Source organism: Microtus ochrogaster, chromosome 19, assembly GCF_000317375.1.
Source record: "Microtus ochrogaster isolate Prairie Vole_2 chromosome 19, MicOch1.0, whole genome shotgun sequence".
In the NCBI taxonomy this organism is placed as follows: Eukaryota; Metazoa; Chordata; class Mammalia; order Rodentia; family Cricetidae; genus Microtus; species Microtus ochrogaster.
The window spans coordinates 49,445,221-49,451,131 of NC_022021.1; the positions used below are offsets into that span (position 1 = coordinate 49,445,221).

The 5,911-nt window shown below is 43.7% G+C and overlaps 1 pseudogene; it reads left to right on the top strand.

Annotated features, from left to right (window-relative positions):
* Positions 1-3,010: 3,010 nt before the first annotated feature.
* On the top strand, positions 3,011-4,018 carry LOC102001284 (annotated as a pseudogene).
* The last annotated feature ends 1,893 nt before the right edge of the window (positions 4,019-5,911 follow it).

Consider the following 5,911-nt stretch of genomic DNA (forward strand, 5'->3'; position numbering starts at 1 on the left):
AGAGGACAGAAGCAAAGAACCAGCCAGAATTCCTGCCCTCCAGTTCACTGCAGGGAGGTGGTGTCGTACATGCCTGCCGTCTGGTGGTCACATGTGCTCAGCACCATGCAGTGAATCCCATGACGACTACGGTGGACAGCCATGTGCGTTGTATCAAGAGCGAAGCAAACGAGGAGCTCTTTGGGAGAATGGAGCCTTGAGAAGACCTTGAACAAACACAACGGGCAGACCACACTGACCCGGTAAAAATCGCAAGTGCCAGGAAACAAAAGGAGATGTTCTTCACTGTAGACCCTGCTTCGTCTTCTCGCGGGTGAGGCGGGTGCAGAGTAGACTGCGCATGCTCTATGGGACCCCAGTGGGATCAGCACACTGGAGGAAGAGCGAGCGATTCTGCGATCTCAGAGAGATGCTGGTATTTCCCCGAGGGAAACCCCTTCTCCATGGGAACGCTTTTTCTATAACCTTACCATAAGAGGAATCTGGGATTACCGCTAGGCAGGCAGCAAGAAGAAGAAAGGGAATTTGGAGGATAAACCTTTAATCCAATAGGATTACTACTTCATGGACTTCCATCATGCTTTGCCCTCAAGCCTCTCCTTCCGGGCGCCGGAACCCAGCAGGAAACATATGCTATATCACCATGACTTCGCTTTGGTTTATTTTGCTGTGGCTTCTCCAAAGGAGTAAAGAAAATGTTGTAAAAAAATATGTGGAAAAACTACAAAGGTGGCAAAATTCTTCAGTCCACAGAAAAGACACTCTAGGGCCTAGAAGCCACATCAAAAATCTTCATGCCCAGGACTCAGGAGGCAGCCGTCACCCATTCACTGAGCACTCAGTGGCCTTCTGTGCCCAACGGCCCCACTGCTGTGTCTTTTTACACTTTAGCTAGGACATCGATGACAGATCAGAGGGCTGCACCCAGCTCATCTTGGTGAATCAGCGGGCTTCTTGTGGGTGCTCGCTGTGTGTAAGTGTGTGTAGTTCTCAGGAGCACAGGTGACTCAGAGGCAGCTGCAAGACTGAAAAGCCTGTTCCTACGGCGAAGACTCATGGAAACGGCTTCCCTGGAGTGTCTTCCACAACTCAACAAGCTGGAGGTTATCTTCTACCTGGCCATCTTTGCTCCTCGTGTGACAGCGAGCTCTCATGTCAACTTCACACTGCCTACAATCGCTTGGGAAGAGAGTCTCACTGGGGAACTGTCTCATCATGTTGGCCTTAAGTGGTGTAGAAAGACCCACCCTGGATGAGCAAAGATACTCTCAGGAGTCGTCCAGATAAACGGGCACAGGCACAGGCAAGCTCTTTGCTCTTCTGCTCTCTTGGCCTTGACTCTAGCTGCCAATCTATGCTGTTGCTGTATTCTGGGGTTTGGCTTTTTGGACACAAAAAGATATTTTTCATTTCCAAATGCTTAGATAGATAAATAGATAGATAGATGGATAGGTAGGTAGGTAGGTAGGTAGGTAGGTAGGTAGGTAGATAGATAGATAATAGATCAATTGATCAATCTATTTATTATCTGAAGACCTCATATGTTAATCTGGCCTATAGTCAGTTGTACTATAACAGTGAAAGACCTGGGATGCAGGCCAAGGTCACGAGTCTCTGTTGCTCAGCTATGCATAGTGTCCTTGAAATAATGAACAAAACACAGCTAGGCAGCAGTGCTGACTCTCAGGAGACAGGACTATGACAAGCCAGTCACTGCAAGTCATCAGAAAATGACAGTGAGCAAAGGCGCTTATATCAAATTCTCACAGGCCTCATATTGTAAAAACAGGTTAATCCTCTAGATAGAGATGTGGCCTGGAATAATCTTCCCAAAATGAAAGAGTCATTTCAAGAACTCTTGTCTGTCATTTCCAATAATAAATAATATGGTGAAGTGGAATTCCTCTTTTGAGCGCTTCATGCTAATTTCTATGCAAAATCCACATCTAATGGTCTATGAGCAGTGAAGTTTTAAAAATAGAAACTTTTGCTAGCTTAACACCACATACTGAGATGTTTGAGTTCCTGCTGATTAATTTTTGCAAGGTCAGTTTAAGGTCTTAATTTCTTATTCATTCAATCATTCACTTACTACCATTCCTGGAAGTTGTATTACATTTAAAACAAAACCAAATGCACAAAGTCTTTATTTTGAAAATAAGATGTTCTCATCATGAAAAGGAAAAAAAAAAGTCATGTTGCTTCCTTCAGATAATAGAATTTGAGGATCCTCTCTCGGGTGCTTCACTTCTCACACGACTGTCATTGGAAGTGACCTTGGGATGCAGGATGGCAGTTCTTCCCAGGCATGTGCCTGGAGGGGTCCATTTGGCAAGCATCGTGGGATGATGGTCTCAGTGTGACAACCAATGTGTGCTGGGGACTTCATGAACATGCTTCATGTGACCTTTACAACAGCATGTATGTTAAAGCCATTTTGATAAGCCCTTTTCACAACACAGTACATTGTCTTGGAATTTCACCCATGCCTTAAGTTATTACTAAACTTGATCCCAGGAAGATCTGAGGCAGAGGCCAAGCGTCACGTTCTCTCACTTTTGAGCACGAGACAACACCCTTTGAGGGATTCCTCTATACGGTGAGGGCTGTCAAGAAACAGTGTCTGAAGTTCAACCGTGATAACAATGAGAAAACCTCCCTGGGACACCTGTTGTGAGCCCAGACTTGTACAGCAGAGTTAAAGTATAAAGTTCAAAAGTCAAATAGCCAAAGACAGCAATGATGTATAGCACAGGACAGGCAGAGAGCATCGCAAGGCTCCCTGGGAGGGAGAAGGTTACAGTGTCGGCACAAGGAGTCGCTGGAGCATGGCGTGTGGGCTGGAGCAGATGGATGCAGGCAAGTGATCATCCACAGGGAACACGAGAAAAGTCTATTAGGGAGGAAATAACTTGCGTAAAAAGGTAAAGGATGTCAAGGGGTTAGTACTTCTTCATTAAAAAGTTATTAAAGGGGCACTTCCGGCAGTGCGGGCGCGGGGTCGCGCTGAGCTGGGAGTCTGGCTGTGGACCGATGACCACGCTCCGGGCCTTCACCTGCGACGATCTGTTCCGCTTCAACAACATTAACTTGGATCCTCTTACAGAAACTTACGGGATTCCTTTTTACTTACAGTACCTTGCCCACTGGCCAGAGTATTTCATCGTCGCAGAGGCTCCTGGCGGAGAACTAATGGGCTATATTATGGGCAAAGAAGAAGGCTCAGTAGCTAGGGAAGAGTGGCATGGACACGTCACAGCTCTGTCTGTCACCCCAGAATTCCGCCATCTTGGCTTGGCTGCTAAACATATGGAGTTACTAGAGGAGATTTCAGAAAGAAAAGGTGGATTTTTTTGTTGTTGTTGATCTCTTTGTAAGAGTGTCCAATCAAGTTGCAGTCAACATGTACAAGCAGTTGGGTTATAGTGTCTACAGGACAGTCATAGAGTACTACTCAGCCAGCAACGGGGAGCCTGATGAGGACGCCTATGATATGAGAAAAGCACTTTCTAGAGACACCGAGAAGAAATCCATCATACCATTACCTCATCCTGTGAGACCTGAGGACATTGAATAACCATAGGCAGTGGTTCTTAGGCAGGTGTTCCAGACAAGTTTGTGGACATATTATTTTCATAGGATGATCTTGGAGCTCTATTAGGAGGAAAGTAATCATTTAGGTCTTAAAGACTTCATGAAAATACAGGCTATAAACTTCAAATCTCATCGATCCAATGAGCAATAGCATACATGTTCAAACTGTTTGCCACAGAAAAATTCAATCAAGGCAGCTAAGTCAGAAGGACACGTTCCACTATCATGGTTGGCCGTATGCAGTACATGCCAAGGAAAGACTCCCTCCATCCTCCTCCTAAATCCTGTGACTGAGAACCACTGCTGCACATATATAAATATAAATATATATATTTTTTATTTTGTATTGAACTCTTAATTGAAGCTTTAAAAGCATATATGAAATGTATAAATCTGAGGTGTATAGTAAAATTGTTGACTATGAAAAAAAAGTTATTAAAACTGGGCACTGGTGACACACGCCTTTAATCCAAGCACTTGGGAGTCAGAGGCAGGCCTGGTCTACAGAGCGAGTTTCAGGCATGTATATATTTTAGATAAAATCATACTCAGCAACCATAATTTAACAGGAAACTGACTTTCTTTCTCTTCTTTCTTTCTTGACCCTTCTTTCTCCCAGCATTCAGTTTCGCTTTCCCTGCCTAACTGAGTTCAGCCCTACTTTATGTACAAAGCAGTTCATTTATTAATGGTAATCACAGCATACAGAGGGAAATCTCACATCAACCAATTGAGAAAATACCCTACAGGCTTGCTCACAGCCCCATCTGATGGAGGTATTTTCTTAACTGAGGTTCCCTCCTCTCAGATAACTTGTGCCAAGTTGACATTAAACTATCCAGCACAAGCTAGAATATCTGAGAGATTTTAGAGTCTGATACATAAGAGGATGGATATAAAATCAGGTTTTTAACTGACGTGATCAAGTCAGTCTAAGTTTTCTAAGGATTGGTTGTCTTGATTAGAAGGGTCTTGTGGTCAGTTATCCCCATACTGAGAGGCTGAGGCAGCAGCACGGGTTCGAAGCCATCCTGGGAAGAACAGAGTTAGGCCAGTCCAGAGGCTTAGAGAGAGCTTGTCCCCAAGCAGTGCAAGGAAGATTGGGGAAACAGCTTCAGGGTAGAGGACTCGGCCATGCAGACTGTGTGGTGTCCTAGCCTCAATCCTCAGCACTGCAAAACCTTTAAAAAGAAAAAAAAAGAAATAATACCTGAGATGTTTGGTGTTGTTTATTTTTTACTTTTATAGCAAGGATATTTAAAACTTCTTCCAGATTTTACCTACCTATTCTGAGATTTCTATTTCCACTTCTGTTTTATGGTGTTAATCTGCATCTTAACTTTTTCTCATCTGGCAACTTATTTAGTAAGGCATTAATTTAAGTCTTGGCTGAACAAGTATTGATTGTATCTTTCTATTTCATCAAATATTCTAAAATGAAAAGTCTTAAACGTTATGATTCATCTTTTTTTTTCTTTTAAATTCTAGGTTCGGAAGGTGATTTAAATTCATCTAAATGCCAAGCCAATCAAAAAAGAATCTGAAATGAATTTTTAAAAATTTAGAATCCGTTCATGTTTTTCCCAGAAGTAAAAATGGTATCACTGTGTTTTCTGGAAACCAATGACATCTCAGGCAAACCAGGGAGTTGATGGAGTATTTATAGGCAGATGCATCATGGGCTATTTTTAAGTACTTGTCTAGCTAGAGTGTGGATGGAGCGGAAGATGCGAATTTAGAGTGTATTGGCACCTTATTCCAACACTCGCAATTCTCTGCACGTGGACTTGATCACTGGCGAATATTCATGGAGTTTCCCAGTTTTCACTTGAGGGAAGAAGGAGCTGACTCTCTTTTTGCCCCTCACGAGGCTTCAGGAGACCTTGGATCCCCAGACACCCTGAGTGGGTACCCCACTTGTCATTCCTGCAGTCGTTCATCTCCCCACGGGGGTTAAAGTTCACAAACACTCCCCCCTCACTCTAAGCCACATCAGAACCAGCTGCTGTTGTCCTTTGAGTTAAAGTTTTTCCTCCCCTTTAAAGTATATACCCTGAAGAGGGGCACACAAAGAAAGTTCTTGTGGCCAGCTTGTCTCAGGTGCTTTGCCCATGCACGCTGAAAGAAAATGGAAGGCCTTTATGCCGTGGTCTCAATACGTGTGTCTTTTCCCCGAAATCAACATGGCAAAATGCTAACGTGTGAAGGTTGAGTCCTGAACAATCTGGGTGTGCTTCTGTGGTGGTTTCTGTATACTCATTTTTCAAATATTGTCAATCATAACAGCCTTGTGGAGCAGAAACCAGTATGGGTTGGC